Source organism: Dama dama, chromosome 22 (genome assembly GCF_033118175.1).
Source record: "Dama dama isolate Ldn47 chromosome 22, ASM3311817v1, whole genome shotgun sequence".
NCBI lineage: Eukaryota > Metazoa > Chordata > Mammalia > Artiodactyla > Cervidae > Dama > Dama dama.
The window spans coordinates 35,042,757-35,059,937 of NC_083702.1; the positions used below are offsets into that span (position 1 = coordinate 35,042,757).

Consider the following 17,181-nt stretch of genomic DNA (forward strand, 5'->3'; position numbering starts at 1 on the left):
CTCAGAGGCAAGTACTGAATATGTGTGGAAGACTTATTAATTTAGTATCCAGGAATGTGTTGTTAGATGTGGTAGTGTTAAACATAAGGGTATAAGTCTAAAATAGCAGCATATACTATTTACAACCACCAAGACATGGAAGCAACTTAAATGTCCCTTGACAGAGGAATGGATAAAGATGGATTTACCCATAAAGATGGATAAAGATGTAGTACTTAAATAAAGTGGAATATTATTCAGTCATTAAAAAGAATGAAACAATGCCATTTGCAGCCACTCTCTAGAGAGTGTCATACTGCGTGCAGTAAGTTAGACAGAGAAGGAGAAATATCATATTCCTTATATGTGGAATCTAAAAAGAAATGATACAAATGAACTTATTTACAAAACAGCAACAGAAAGAGACTGACAGACTTAGAAACTGAATGTACTGGTGGGAAGGGACAGTTAGGGAGTTTGGGATAGACATGCACAGACTGCTATATTTAAAATGGATAATCCTCAAGGAGCTACTGTATAGCACATGGAACTCTGTTCACTGTTATGTGGCAGCCTGGATGGGGGGAGAATGGATGCATGTATATGTATGGCTGCTTTCTTTCACTGTTCACCTGAAACTATCACAACACCATTAATGGGCTACACTGCAATACAAAATAAAACACTCAAAAAAAGAGAGAAACATGTTCATACTATGGGGAAAAAAATAGTAGCATATGAACATGTGTTCTTCCTACCCAGGAACATGGAAGATGTCTCCATCTGTTTATGTCATCTTTGATTTCTTTCACTCAGTTCAGTTCAGTCGCTCAGTCGTGTCCGACTCTGCGACCCCATGAACCGCAGCATGCCAGGCCTCGCTGTCCATCACCAACTCCCGGAGTCCACCCAAACCCATGTCCACTGAATCAGTGATGCCATCCAACCATCTCATCCTCTGTCGTCCCCTTCTCTTCCTGCCTTCAATCTTTCCCAGCATCAGGGTCTTTTCCAATGAGTCAGCTCTTTGCATCAGGTGGCCAAAGGATTGGAGCTTCAACTTCAAAATCAGTCCTTCCAATGAACACCCAGGACTCATCTACTTTAGGATGGACTGGTTGGATCTCCTTGCAGTCCAAGGGACTCTCAACAGTCTTCTCCAACATCACACTTCAAAAGCATCAATTCTTTGGTGCTCAGCTTTCTTTATGGTCCAACTCTCACATCCATACATGACCACTGGAAAAACCATAGCCTTGGCTAGACAGACCTTTGTTGACAAAGTAATGCCTCTGCTTTTCAATATGCTGTCTAGGTTGGTCATAACTTTCCTTCCATGGAGTAAGCATCTTTTAATCTCATGGCTGCAATCACCACCTGCAGTGATTTTGGAGCCCAAAAAAATAAAGTCTGCCACTGCTTCCACTGTTTCCCCACCTGTTTGCCATGAAGTGATGGGACTGGAAGCCATGATCTTAGTTTTCTGAATGTTGATCTTTAAGCCAACTTTTTCACTCTCCTCTTTCACTTTCATCAAGAGGTTTTCTAGTTCTTCTTCACTTTCTGCCATAAGGGTGGTGTCATCTGCATGTCTGAGGCTATTGATATTTCTCTCCTGGCAATCTTGATTCCAGCTTGTGCTTCTTCCAGCCCAGCGTTTCTCATGATGTACTCTGCATATAAGTTAAATAAGCAGGGTGACAATATACAACTTTGACATACTCCTTTTCCTATTTGGAACCAGTCTGTTGTTCCATGTCCAGTTCTAACTGTTGCTTCCTGACCTGCATACAGGTTTCTCAAGAGGCAGGTCAGTTGTTCTGGTATTCCCATCTCTTTCAGAATTTTCCACAGTTTATTGTGATCCACACAGTCAAAGGCTTTGGCATAGTCAATAAAACAGAAATAGATGTTTTTTGGAACTCTCTTGCTTTTTCAATGATCCAGCAGATGTTGGCAATTTGATCTCTGGTTCCTCTGCCTATTCTAAAACCAGCTTGAACATCTGGAAGTTCACAGTTCACATATTGCTGAAGCCTGTCTTGGAGAATTTTGAGCATGACTTTACTAGTGTGTGAGATGAGTGCAATTGTGCAGTAGTTTGAGCATTCTTTGGCATTGCCTTTCTTTGGGGTTGAAATGGAAACTGACCTTTTCCAGTCCTGTGGCCTAGCTGGGGTGAAATACCTGTTGCACAGTGCTGTAGAGAATCACATGACACGGTGCACATAAAACACTTAACACGAGGCAAAGATTCAGTAAACTTTCTGGTTGAGCTATTTCAAATCCTAGTTTGTCCCTTCATTTGCACAGTATTTCTCTGCCTTTTCATTATTTTTTTTTTAAACTTATTTGCTTGAGTTCTCCTTTTGCCAGGCTTCTAGGTTGAATTCTTTCTTCCTTTTGATTTCTGCCCTCCTAAGGTTGGTGTGGTGGTTTGTGTAAGCTTCACATAGGGTGAGATTGTGCTGAGTTTTTTTGTTTTGTTTTGTTTTTTCTCTGATGGGCAAAGCTGAATGAGGTGGTAATCCTGTCTGCTGATGATTGGGTTTGTATTTTTGTTTTTTTTTGTTATATGGATGAGGCGTCCTGCACAGGGTGCTACTGGTGGTTGGGTGATGCCACATCTTGTATTCAAGTGGTTTCCTTTGTGTGAGTTCTCACTATTTGATACTCACTAGGACTAGTTCTCTGGTTGTCTAGGGTCTTGGAGTCAGTGCTCCCACTCCAAAGGCTCAGGGCTTGATCTCGAGTTTTATGTGGTTCTGTATATTCTTTTTCGCTGATCAGGTACTCCTGTTCGCTCTCAGCTGGTGTTCTGCATGCACTTCTTTGTCTGAAGATGTATTCCTGATATATCCGAGGAGAAGGATGTCCTCCACATCTACCTACTCCTCTCTTGTTCACAACATGTAACTCTTTGTGTCTGGATTCTTTGATTTAGTGTAGTGTTTTAGGGGTTCATCAACACTGTAGCATGTATCAACACCTTGTTCTGTTTTTAAATTACTTTTTATTGGGGTACACTTGCTTTACAATGTTGTAATACTTTGTTCCTTTTAATGGCTGAATAATACTGTTCATGTATATCCTTAACTTATTTGATGAGAGTGGACAGAGAGTGAGTGTTTTTCACATTTTAGCTATTGTGAATGTGCTTCTATGCACATCCATTGTGTACAAGTGTTTTTTAGTACCTGTTTTTCAGTTATTTAGGGTATATACTCAGGAGTGTAATTGTTAGATCATATGATAATTCTGTGTTTAACTTTTTGAAAAACAACAAATTGCTTTCCACAGTGGCTGTACCCATTTTATACTGCCACCAGCAGTGTACAAGGTTTCCAATTTCCCCATATCCTTGCCAAGATTTGTTCTCTGTTTTTGTGGGTTTGGGAGGTGTGTTTTGGTTTTTCTTTTAGGCTATGAAGTGTGGTATGTGGGATCTTAATTCCCCAACCAGGGCCCAGACTCGTGCCCCTTGAATTCAGAGTATGGAGTCTTAACCACTAGCCACAAGGGTTTGTTTTCAAATAAATAATCATCCTACTGGGTGTAAAGTGGTATCTCTGTGGTTGAGTTTCATTTCCTTAATGCCTAATTATATTAAGCATCTGTCACGTACATATTAGCCATCCATCTTCATCAGAGTAATGTCTAGTCAAGTGCACAGTACATGCTTTAATTGGGTTGTCTCTTTGTTGTTGTTATGGGTTTTTTGGTATACTCTAAATACTATACTTTTATCACATATATGACTTGCAAATACTTTCTCTCACGGTGTAGGGTGTCTTATCACTTTCTTGATAATGTCCTTTGATGAACAAATGATTTAAATTTTGATGAAGTACAATTTACGTATCCTTCTTCTGCTTTTAGAATCATATCTCAGAATGCATTGCCAAATCCAAACTCACAAAGATTTAAGGGCTATATTTTCTTCTAAGAGTTTTGTGGATCTAAATCTTATATATTAAGTTGACATTTCATTTTACATCAATTTTTGTATATGGTGTGAGGTAGGGGTACAGCTTCATTCTTCTGCATGTGGATATCTAGTTTATCTCAACCCCAATTGTTGAAGACACTATTCTTTTCTCACTGGATTGTCTTGGACCCCTTGTCAAAAATAATTGACCATAGATGTGTATGTTTATTTCTAGATTCTCAATTCTAATCCATTGGTCTATAGAATGTCCATCCCTATGCCAAGACTCAAACTCTCACTTCTAGAAGTGGAGGTGGGTAAGGGCAGAGCAAAGTTCATACTAAAACTACACATAGATGAAAAACACAGTTGCTACCATTGAGGAGTTCACAACCTAAATCAGGGATGTCTAATTCCTTGAAATTATACCAAAAATTCCTGAAGGTACAGATCACATTTATCTATGGAGAAAGATAAGCCATCAGCTAAGTCCCTCCTGGGTTCCTGAACCTCAGACTGTATGAGATAATAGATGTTTGTTGTTCCAAGTGACAAGTATGGGAGTTCTTATGCAAGGACAGACAACAATATGGATGGTAAATAAATATTAAACAGCAATTATCCTCCAATTTAAAATAAATTTAAAGAATAATACAAGAAAAAAACCACATCACTAAAAATAAGCACCCTCTCCATGGGTGCTCCCATGTATAGAAGAAAGACAATGGTTGGCCTTGAGGTCAGGAACCTGGGTTCTAGGTGAGCCCCATCAATTTTTTTGTGAAATGGAAATAAAAATTCATGAAGGTGCAGATCATATTTATCCATAGTTTTCCTTAAATCCCCAAAAGTTTGTATAACATACACAAAAAATTAGAATTAATTATGAGGATAACTGTTCTCAATTCTAGATATTTATTAGAATCTCTTGGGAAGCTTTTAAAAGCTAATGACTTGGGGGACATATACCTAGAGATTCTGATTTAATTGGATGGGAGTGGGACCCATATATGAATATTTTGCAAAAGCACCTAAGTAATTATAATTTATGGCCAGTGTTGAAGACCCCTAGTCTAAAAGGAGAATCATCATTATATATAACAATGTAGGTTATTACATATTATGTAAATAACTGCAATATAGTATGATAAATGCTAAATACAGAAATTTACAGTAACTGTTCTCTTTTCCCCTAAGATCTCACAAATTACAATTGGGAAATTTCTGATACAAAGACTGTGAAAAAATTTAATAGAACTTTTAACCCAAATCCCTGTATCTTTATTTTTCTCTGTTTCTGCAAGTTGCCATCAAATGTCTTGGCACTGAGCCAAGTATGACTGCAACTATATGAGAAAGCCTGAGCCAAGGCCATCAGCTAAGCCCTTCCTGGGTGCCTGAACCTCAGAAACTGTGTGAGACAATAGATGTTTGTTGTTGCAAGTGACAAAGTTTGGAGATTGGTATGCAGCAATAGATATTACAGATGGTAAATAAACATTAAAGCACATTATTAAAAATACACATCCTCTCCCTGGGTGCTCCTGTGTGCAGAAGAAAGACAACAGCTGACCTTGGGGTCAGGAACACAATTTAGTTCCATCACTTATTCTGTGAAATGGGCAAAAAATGTTTGTGTCCTTGGCCAAAACTGCATCACACATCCATAGCTACATCAACCATGACTCATCCCTTTTGGTTCAGTTGGGGTTGCTCATGAAGTGCATGACTGACAAGAGGAAAGTTGAAACATACGCAACATCATACTTGAAGAAAAATTAAATGTTTGTGGAGTAAGTGACAGAAACCATCTCCTGACATCACAGGGTAACACAATGACCTTGAACAAACAGCCTCTCTAAACTTTCTCTGATGGGTCAGCAGTAAAAAAATATGCCTGCAATGCAGGAGATTCAGGAGACCTGGGTTGGGAAGATCCCCTGGAGGAGGAAATGGGAAAAACCATGGACAGAAGAACCTAGCGGATTACAGTCCATAGGATTGCAAAGAATCAGACATGACTGAGTGACTGGAAGGCTTTCCAAAACAGAAACAGCTGATGACTGGAGTACTTACATTGGTATAAGGAAAGCAAGGAAAATAATTTTTGTATTTACAAAAATTAAATTTTAAAAATGTTAACACCAGAAGACTTATTCATATGTTTCCTATGTTTTCACCAGTGGAATGTTCTTCTGATCATGTAGTAGAAAAGAATAGGTTGTCAAACCTCGAATGGTGTACAAAACTAAGTTTATAAAACAGAATTATACAACTTCCAAAAAAAAGTCATGTGACAAAGCAGGTACGGAAAGGTAATCCTAACAATGTACACTCCAAAATATTCTCTGTTTGTCATGTATAATTTAGACTAGAAGCTTTGGCCACCCCTAGTGTAACCATCTCGGAGAAGGCAATGACACCCCACTCCAGTACTCTTGCCTGGAAAATCCCACGGACGGAGGAGCCTGGTAGGCTGGTGTCCATGAGGTCACTAAGAGTCAGACACGACTGATCAACTTCACTTTCACTTTTCACTTTCATGCATTGGAGAAGGAAATGGCAACCCACTCCAGAGTTCTTGCCTGGAGAATCCCAGGGATGGGGGAGCCTGGTGGGCTGCCGTCTATAGGGGTGCACAGAGTCGGACACGACTGAAGCGACTTAGCAGCAGCAGCAGCAGCAGCAGTGTGACCATCTATGGCAACAGTAGGAATGAAACACAATATAAATGTGATGGCAGGTACTATGGTGGAAATTAATAGTATCCAAAATATCTTCTAATCAGCAAAAAATCAAGATATACTTTTCAGAAGTTGAAAAGTTGTAATTCAGAAGTTTAATTGGGAGCTTTTTGATTCCTATTCAATGGATAACATGATACAAATAGAGAATGATTTTCTTATGCCAACAAATAGGCACCAAAGAAAAGGAAACAGTGACAAAATTCTTATTTTCTTCAGCATATGAACAAATAGTGAACCAGCAGAGGAAAGTTCCCTATCGATAGGAAATTGAAACTGAAAGCAAATTATAGGAGAGTTTTATCAGACACTTAAAATCTTCCATTTCTATAGATTCCCACCGAAGTTTGCTGAATAAGTACTTGGGACCCATATTTTTAAAAATAGCATTTTTTTCTATACCACAAATGATTTTCCATCAATCTTTTTTCCAAAGGTAGTGAAAAGTTACTAGATTTCTCTGCCCCTTGATAACTACATTATATAAAATGGACTAAGAAAACAGCAATAACAATAACCATTTATGGGCTTTGTGTATAGCAATGGGAAAGAGATCACTGGGATGGTATTATTTTACAGCTCCTCTTAGATATTTGATAGTCCCACAGGCAATGTACAATGGAAGCAAGAGTTTGTTTTAACCTTTTATAAAAGCTTCTCCCCTGGGTCCCGGTTTGGATATTCAAATTAGTGTTCACACTTGAAATCACACAATATGGGCAGGGAGGGTTATGGGGAATACTCGTAGAGTAGGTGAAACTCTTCCAAGTATCAAGATATCACAGGACTAGATTGTGGAGGTTTTGATTTTTAATTTGGCTGTGGCACACAGCACATGCTATGTGGGATCTTAGTTCCCTGGCCAGGGATCAAACCTGCGGCCCCTCCATTGGAAGGCCAAAGTTTTAATCACTGCATTGCCAATGGGAGTCCCTCTGGAGGTTTTTAATTCTAAGTTCTATATTTTTAATTCTAAATTTTTTTAAATTATTTATTTATTTTGGGGTACACTGGGTCTTTGTTGCTGTGTGCGGGCTTTCTCTAGTTGCTGCAAGCAGGGGCTACTCTCTGCTGTGGTGAGCAGGTTTTCACTGCAGTGGCCTCTCTTGTAGCGGAGCACAGGCTCTAGGGTTCGAGGGCTTCAGTATTTGCAGCATGTGGGTGGGCTCAGTAGTTGTGACTCATGGGCTTAGTTGTTCTGCAGTATGTGGGATCTTCCCAGACCAGGGATGGGACTCACATTCCCTGCATTGGCAGGCAGATTCTTCCACTGTACCACCAGGGAAGTCCTAATTCCAAGTTTTTAATTCTATGGTGTCTTGGTAGGCAAAACTTGAATGATACACTTGGGTTAGTTTAGGATAAACTTTTCATGTAAAGACTACCAGGTTTTCTGTTGCACAATATGTCCTGATTGTTTCTCTGTCTAAATATAAGTATAAACATAAAGATATTTCATTTTACTTTTAGTTTTAAGACTGCTTGAGTTAGAATCCTCAACTTACCACCCATCACCCAACCATCTCATTCCTCACTGAAGTAGCATGGCTTTGCATGCTTGTTTGCCCTCTGTAAATGGGGGTGCTAACAATATCTATAGGTTTTTCTGGTGGCTCAGTGGTAAACAATTTGCCTGCTAATGAAGGAGACTTGGGTTTAATCCCTGAATCATTTTTGGGTATGACTCAGCAACAAAAAAAATAACAACAATAGCTCCCTTACACCTGAGGTTCCTGTGGGGATTAAATAATAGCATGTATGTGAAGCACCTAGGACAATGCCTGGCACAAATAGCATTCATATTTCTAAGAAAAAAAAATGAAAACATACTCATTATTTCCTCATCTCTCTTTTGGGCAAAAGCTACTGTTTTGGGGGGCTTTTTGGTTGTTTTTTTTTGGTTTTTTGTTTTGTTTTTACTGGATTGCTGCTATGATTCCTAACCTTGGCATGGACAGTTTATTTACCTGAACAGGGGGAGTTTATGGATTTACATGGCTCTGATCCTTTCATCCACAGGCTCTGGTTTACAGTTCAACTTACCATAAAAATGACTCAAAACCACTGCCATCCAATTGCCCTGGATGCTTCTACAAAATGGCTTAGTTTGCTGTGTCCAGCTCATGGAGAACAGATATGAAAGTGAAAAAGTAACACCATAACAGTTTCCTTTAATTAGCACCTTTGTGAGTAAACTGAAGAAGAGAGAACCATTCTAGAAAACCAAATTATCCTCCCATCTGCAGGCAAATCTTCCAGCTCCTCGGATGAGTCACCAGGAGTGGAGATGACTCCTTCCAGCCTCCTCTGTGAATAAATGGGGCCTTTAGTCTTGGGGCTATAAATCTGGCCATTTTTAAGAGCACTTTAACCATTCTCCATTTTCTAAAAGCTGATGTTTTCATACACTCTTTATCTTTCTTTTCCTCTTCCCCTTTGTCAACACAAAGTGAGACAACTCTGCTCTTCATGTTGTCACTGATTCAGCAATTCCTTTGTTTTTTATGAGCTCCTATCAGGAACTCATAAAAATATTACCAAATTAAGAACTAACTATGTAACCTCTAGGGAAAAAAAGAAAGGGAAGTGAGGGGAGGGAGAAAACCTTGTTTGATCATAAGGAATTACCAGCCAATATCAAATGCTACGAAACGATGACTTTTGTTGTTTTAACATGAAACCAAATATTCATTTGAGAATATGTTTTTCTGCTTCTCATTCAGCATTCCCTGCTAGGATTAATTTTAATATCATGAGAGCATGCCCCAGCATCTCAAGTACATCATCTGCATACTATAATTTCTATATGATAAAGATTTATAACAATTTGAATCCCAGGAGTTGAAAATAAATATAGCATTATCACTGAATTGCAGTATTTTTCTCTCTTTATAAAGATGAATTTATTCTTGAAATAAATTTATTCTAACCCAGTCTGACCTATTTAGGCACTCTTACAGAGATCAAATTGCCAACATCCAATGGATCACTGAAAAAGCAAGAAAGTTCCAGAAAAACATCTATTTCTGCTTTATTGACTATACCAAAGCCTTCAACTGTATGGATCACAATAAACTGTGGGAAATTCTGAAAGAGATGGGCATACCAGACCACCTGACCTGCCTCTTGAGAAACCTGTATGCAGGTCAGGAAGCAATAGTTAGAAGTGGACATGGAACAACAGACTGATTCCAAATAGGAAAAGGAGTACATCAAGGTTGTATATCGTCACCCTGCTTATTTAACTTATATGCAGAGTGCATGAGAAACACTGGGCTGGAGGAAGCACAAGCTGGAATCAAGATTGCCGGGAGAAATATCAATAACCTCAGATGTGCAGATGACACCACCCTTATGGCAGAAAGTGAAGAAGAACTAAAGAGCCTCTTGATGAAAGTGAAGGAGGAGAGTGAAAAAGTTGGCTTAAAGCTCAACATTCAGAAACCAAGATCATGGCATCCAGTCCCATCACTTCATGGAAGATAGATGGGGAAACAGTGGCTGACTTTATTGTTCTGGGCTCCAAAATCACTGCAGATGGTGATTGCAGCCATGAGATTAAAAGACTCTTACTCCTTGGAAGGAAAGTTATGACCAACCTAGACAACATATTGAAAAGCAGAGACATTACTTTGCCAACAAAGATCTGTCTAATCAAGGCTACGGTTTTTCAGGTAGTCATGTATGGATGAGAGAGTTGGACTGTAAAGAAAGCTGAGTGCCGAAAAATTGATGCTTTTGAAGTGTGGTGTTGGAGAAGATTCTTGAGAGTCCCTTGGACTGCAAGGAGATCCAACCAGTCCATCCTAAAGATCAGTCCTGGGTGTTCATTGGAAGGACTGACGTTGAAGCTGAAACTCCAATACTTTGGCCACCTGATTCGAAGAGCTGACTCATTGGAAAAGACCCTGATGCTGGGAAAGATTGAGGGCAGGAGGAGAAGGGGACGACAGAGGATGAGATGGTTGGATGGCATCACCGACTCAATGGACATGGGTTTGGGTAGACTCTGGCAGTTGGTGATGGACAGGAAGGCCTGGCATGCCGCGGTTCCTGGGGTCGAAAAGAGTCGGACACGATGGAGCGGCTGAACTGAACTGAACTGAACAGATTCTGAGAACTGAAGAAAACTCAAGGGGTTCTCTAGTCTAAGCCAGACCACTGGTGGAATCTATCAGGTAGAGTGGTTTTAAACCTCACCTTATGATTCCCCAAGGAAATAAATTTTGTAACACCTCCCACAAATTTCTTCCACAGCTTTGACTATACAGGGTGTGACCCTAGAGTAATGAAACAAAACATATTTCCATAAACCATTGAAAATTTTTCATTTCTTAGTCATATTTCACAAAGGGGATTTCTCACATCATGAGACTAACATTTTATTTTTTGCATAATTTTATTAGTACAAGTTGTTAGCAGGAAATTTTTAATTAGTTCACCATATTTTTTTAGCCTCTTTCTTATTTTCTTTTGCCTTTAGTGCCTTTTAACAAATGATGTGTTGCTGTTTGCTGCTGTTTAGTTGCTAAGTCATGTCCAACTCTTTATGACCCCATGGACTGTAGCCTGCCAGTCCTGCCACTCAAAAAAAAATTTGAGTTAAGTGATTAATAAACCAAACTGCCTTTATGATGATCTTGATCATCACAGATAACATTGCTGTCTACAGTGTCCTGTAAAAGGCATCCCTATTCATTATCTGATGAACAACAACAACAAAAGGCACACACAGACACACACAGGTGATTGGTTCAAGGTCGAACACTAACCAAATCAATCCTTTTAGAAATTAAGTACAAATGCTCGTTTATGAAAGCCTGTAAGTTTTTATAGCTTATAAGATGAACATTCACTTTCAAAAGGGCTCATAAATGTTTTTGTTTCACAAAGAATGTTTATCTTCCTGGGTTTCTTTCATATGCTCCCAAAGAGCAATGTGGTGTTGCACAGTGGTTACTTTTTAATACCTACTATTTACCATATACTGTGTTCAAGGATGAGAACACAAAGAGGCGAAAACCAGGCCCACACCTGGTGGAGCCTGCAGTCCTGCAGGAACTTCTAGCACAAAGCACAGCGTTTCCACATCAGCCTCTACTGGAGGACAGGAGGCCGGAGAGATGTGCGATCAGGGAGGACTTCCTGGAAGAGCTGCTGTACCTAGCACAGTTTCTAATTTAATTTTTAAGAAAAGAATCTGTATAAAAGAAAATTTAAAAATAGTGTTTATCACAGGGAATCTAGGAAGATAAATACTGGAGGATGCGAGTAAGGGGGAGGCAAGATATTATTCAACTGTGTGACAAAAGGGGAAGATTTCCTCTTTAAAATGCTTAAGCAGAGGGACTTCCTTGGTGGTCCAGTGGTTAATATGCCATGCTTCCAATACAGGGACTGCAGGTTCAATCCTACATGGGGAACTAAGATCCCACATGCCACGCAGTGAGGCCAAATTAAAATAATAACAATAATAAAATGCTTAAGCAGAGTTGGTGAACATCCACAGGCCTGCTTCTAAGATTCCGACAAAAATTCGAATGTGTGGGGCTTTTTCCTTACACCAAGCAATTCTCTGACACAAGCCAGGTGTCCCTACAACTCCACTCAATTCTGACACTATCTACCTGGAGGTAGTCCATCAGATTCTACAAGTTAAAGTCCCACAAGACAGCCCCACCCATCCCACCCCACACACTTAACATGCAAATTTCTAGTTCAAGTTGTCACTTGTGATTCAACTGACCAAATATATGTAGATTATAGGTTTCCACCACCCCCTCCAGGGGTTTGATTAATTTGCTGAAGTTGCTCATACATTTCAGAAAAAAAATTTTTCCTTCTGTTTATCAGTTGACCATAAAAAGATAAAACTCAGGGATAGCCAGATAGGAGAGGTGAGTAGGACAAAGTAAGTGGGGATGGGCACCAAGCTTCCATCCTCTCTGAGATAGCCACAGCTCTGGAGAAAGGGGGTCTAGAGGGCAACCCTGGGTCTATAGAATCTACAGATGGTTGTTCCATAACAAACTTCCCTCTTCCAGCATTTGGGAAATCAGCTTCTAAAGACTCTCAAATTTTGATGCATTAAAGAATAAGTGGGGCTGGGACTTCCCTGGTGGCCCACTGGTTAAGAATCCTCTTTCCAATGCAGTGGCTATGATTGCATCCCTGGTTGGGGAACTAAGATCCCACATGCTGCAAGCCATGGCCAAAAAAACAAAAACAAAACAGAATGAGTGGGGTCTCTGACTTTTGTGTTTGGAACTATTTTTCCCTATGAGATTCTCACAGAAATGTCCAACTAATGTAAGGAGCCTTGATCAACAGATTGATTTGATTTTGGTCTCTTTAGGTGCCATGCACACGCTGTATAAGAAACTGGAGATGCTTTATATATTTTATAATATATAAAATATATTTTACATATTATGTAAAATAATACTTATAAAGCACACCCATAATTGGTGTGTGTGCACTGTGTGTTCAATTGTATCTGACTCTTTGTGACTCCATGGAGTGTAACCCACCATGGTTCCTCTGTCCATGGGATTCTCCAGACAAGAATACTGGAGTGGGTTGCTATTTCCTTCTCCACCATAATTGGTAAAAGCTTCTAAACACAGCAGACATTGTCCTTGCCTGCCTTTACTCTTTGATTTCTCAACGTGCTTGGGCCTTTTCCAACTGCTGATATCTGCATCTCTGGCCTAAGGACTGAGGCCCAAGAGGCCCATATCCCTAGCAGAATGGAAGGACCAGAAATGAACAACCTCCAAAGCAGACCTCAACCATGTCCCAGCTCCCTGCCTCTCGGACAGGGTAATTCTGAAGCATGTGTTTTATACTACTCACTAGGATTTACCGAGAGAAGTAAGCAGTAGTCATTCACTCAGTAGCTGACTCAATAATATACCTTCGATGGGCTGCTTTACTTTCCCTGCATCATTTCTCTGCTCCCCTAGGGGTGTCTCCTGCACCTCACAAACTGCACTCAAATACTTATCTCAGGGTCTGCTTCCAAGAGACCAAATCAGGAGGACATGACTCAGTAAGTATGATGATATTTTCAAGTATTTTATAAATACACAAAATATACAACCAAAATTGCAAAGATAAGGAAATGAGTAAAAAAGGCCATTTTAACAACTGTGTTTTTTTTTTTTTAAACATATGAGCAAATAGACATTTGTTCAATTGCCTAATTTTGGTCCCAGAAGCATAATGTAGTTTTCACACGCTTGGAGGAAACCACAGTAGGCTGTCAACAAGGAAGGACAGGTCACTCATCAGTCTGTGTGCAAGGCCAGAGAATGGTACAGATGGAGAGGGAGGCGTCAGATGGAAGCCAGAAGAAAGGTGCTGCTTTCTTATAAATATATAAATGGAAAAGCATGCATACTGAAAAACTTAAAACTCCACATTCAAAAAACTGAGATTGTGGCATCTGGTCTCATCACTTCATGGCAAATACATGGGGAAAAAGTGGAAACAGTGACAGCTTTTATTTTCTTGGGCTCCAAAATCACTGTGGATGGTGAGTATAGCCATGAAATTAAAAGACTGTTGCTCCTTGGGAGAAAAGCTATGACAAACCTAGACAGAATATTAAAAAGCAGAGACAACCCTTTGCTGACCAAGGTCTGTATAGTCCAAGTTATGGTTTTTCCAGTAGTCATATACAGATGTGAGAGTTGGACCATAAAGAAGGCTGAGCGCCAAAGAATTAATTCTTTGAATTATGGTGCCGGAGAAGATTCTTGAAAGTCCCTTGGACTGCAAGGAGATCAAACCAGTCAATCCTAAGGAAAATCAACCCTGAATATTCATTGGAAGGACTGATGTTGAAGCTGAAGCTCTAATTCTTTGGCGACCTGATTCGAAGAGCTGACTTATTGGAAAAGACCTTAATGCTGGGAAAAATTGAGGACAGGAGAAGGGGGCGACAGAGGGTGAGATGGGTGGATGGCATCACTGACTCAATGGACATGAGTTTGAGCAAATTCTGGAAATGTTGAAGGACAGGGAAGCTTGGCATGCTGCAGTCCACGGGGTCACAAAGAGTCGGACATGACTTAGTGATTGAATAACAACGATACTGAAAAATACTGGGGGATTACAAACCTACTGACCTTCAAGCTGACTGATCAGAACAGAAGAGTGAATAAATCATGACATGCTGATGTGCTACAACTGGCTTGGACCAGCTCAGGAGAGCCTGAGAGCTGACTGTTAATTTCAGGAATTTTGCAAGGCAGATGACGTCATGCTGTAGCTTGAAATAGACCATGGTGGGAGTATTTACATCACAGAAATGGGCAAAAGCTATAAATCAGGCTTCCTTTTCCCCTCAAGAACCAGTTGTTAAACATTTACCAGCATGCCATTGAATCCTGACATTGTCACTATTCACATGTTTGTTTATTAGTCAGCCTGACTCCAATAAGGAAACCAAGGACTCAGAACAGAGTAAGAGTCACATCCTTGGTGCCCTGTAAAATCATAAGAGATCTGTAAGAGACAACGGAAGATACTGCCTAGATAATTGGTCTTTATATTGGACTTTGCAAATTCTTAAAGAGTTTTTATACACAAATAATTTTAAGTTCAATTCCTGGTCGGGGAGCTAAGATCCCGCATGCCACAGGGTGTGGCCAAAAATTTTAAAAATAAACACAACATTGTAAATCAACTATACTTCAATTAAAAATAAAAAAGGAAATAAAAAGAAACTTCTCTTTAAAAAAGGTGGTATTTTAGCCCATAATTTTTCTGAATTCAGAACAATTGAGGAAATGTATCAGAGACACTGATTCTTTTTATCATAGTTGGAGTGCTTTGCAGGACTACCAAAAATTTTAAGATACTTTGAAAAACCCCCATGGCTATAAATTTTACATGCCTTCTTTGCTGTTCAGTGTGCTTTATTTTGTAAAGTAATTAAAATATTAAAATGTATTTCATCAAACTATATTGTGAAATATTTATCCAACTACAATCAATCCTCATTTTGTTTTACAAGATGTTCAATACTTTCTATCTCCTAGTAACAAAAAAAAAATTTAAACATAATTAAAAAATTTATAGATCTCAATTATAAAATGACTGAAAGGTATATAGTTTTTGTTTTTTTTTTAACTTTCTTTAGTCAGGAGCAAAGAAGTCTGGCACTGTGGCCTGAGGTTACTCTCACAGTCCTTACCATTAGACTGGAGAGTGAATATTTCTGGACGAGGATTAGACACTAGTAAGCAAACCCATACAGAATATCCAAAAGTAAAGAAGAGAAAAAAGAATCCCTTTGAACAATTTAGTGACTCACTGCAAATGTGTCATTAAAGTTGTTGTTTAACAAAATACCTTCACTGAAAAGTCAAAGCATCCGTCGCTCAGCCGTGTCTCTTTGCGACCCCATGGACTGTAACCTGCCAGGCTCCTCTGTCCACGGGATTCTCCAGGCAACAATACTGGAGTGGGTTGCCATTCCCTCTCCAGAAGATCTTCCTGACCCAGGGATTGAACCTGGGTCTCCTGCACTGTAGGCAGGTTTTTTACCATCTGAGCCACTAGGGAAAGCTCTGATGTGTATGTGGGGGCGGGGGGGGGGGGGGGGGGGGGTAGGGGGGTGGAGGGGAAGTCTATGGAAAAGGAATCTAGAAAGCAATAGTTTTAAAACATGCTGAACTTCTCTGAAAATGATTATATATGTGTATATATATACACATATATAAAAGTCAAAAACTGACTTGTTTCATTTTGCTTAAGAAGATCTTGAGCAGAAAAAAAATAAAAACCTCTGATATCCATGAACAGTCATTAATCCGCAGCCTACAGCGTACCTCATGGCTTTGTTCTTTCAAGTATACCCCAAAGTCAGCTTTTCTTAGATCCTGTGATCTAAGTGTGCTTGATGTGAGCTCTCCTATGGAGTCATACCGGATAGTAAATGTCTGCATTATTAATAGTATCAAAGCAATAAATGTGTTCCTGACATCGGCTAAACCTGGATATTTACAAGGCACCTGCACGGCCTCTAAGGCTGCTGGCAGAATATGTCAAATTGTTTCTTCTAAAAGCATCCACTAAAAATAACCCTTTTTTTCTTCTTTATTAGGAATTCCAGAAGTTATGGTCTCCTATAAAATCAAAAGCATGTGGGAGTAAAATTTATACCCTTCCAGAAAGTTCCTTCGAGCATTCAAGGTGATGTATTTGTGACCCTTCATACAGGGATGGCAGCAGCCGTCTATGTTGATTGTTTCAATAAAACTCTCAATTTAAAGGTCACTTATTTGGCAACTTGACAATTACATTTAGCCAGGTTGGAAGTAGGAGGTGGGATAAAATTTCCTTGATTAAGAAAAGAGAAAAAGTATTTTTTTTAATAAAAAAAAGTAGGCAATCTCAGTGGCAACAGTTTGTCCAAATAACTACAGACATTGCCTTAGTCTCTTGGCATCAAACAGTATAAAGAATGGCAAGAAATAAACTCCTTCTGCTTTAGTGAAAAGAATCTATAACTATTCTGTT

General features: G+C 39.4%; 1 protein-coding gene across 3 annotated transcripts in view; it reads right to left on the reverse strand.

The window, feature by feature from the left end:
- LMNTD1 (lamin tail domain containing 1) overlaps window positions 1–17,181 on the reverse strand; it is a 483,367-nt gene that overhangs the window by 340,398 nt on the left and 125,788 nt on the right. The window lies entirely within an intron of this gene.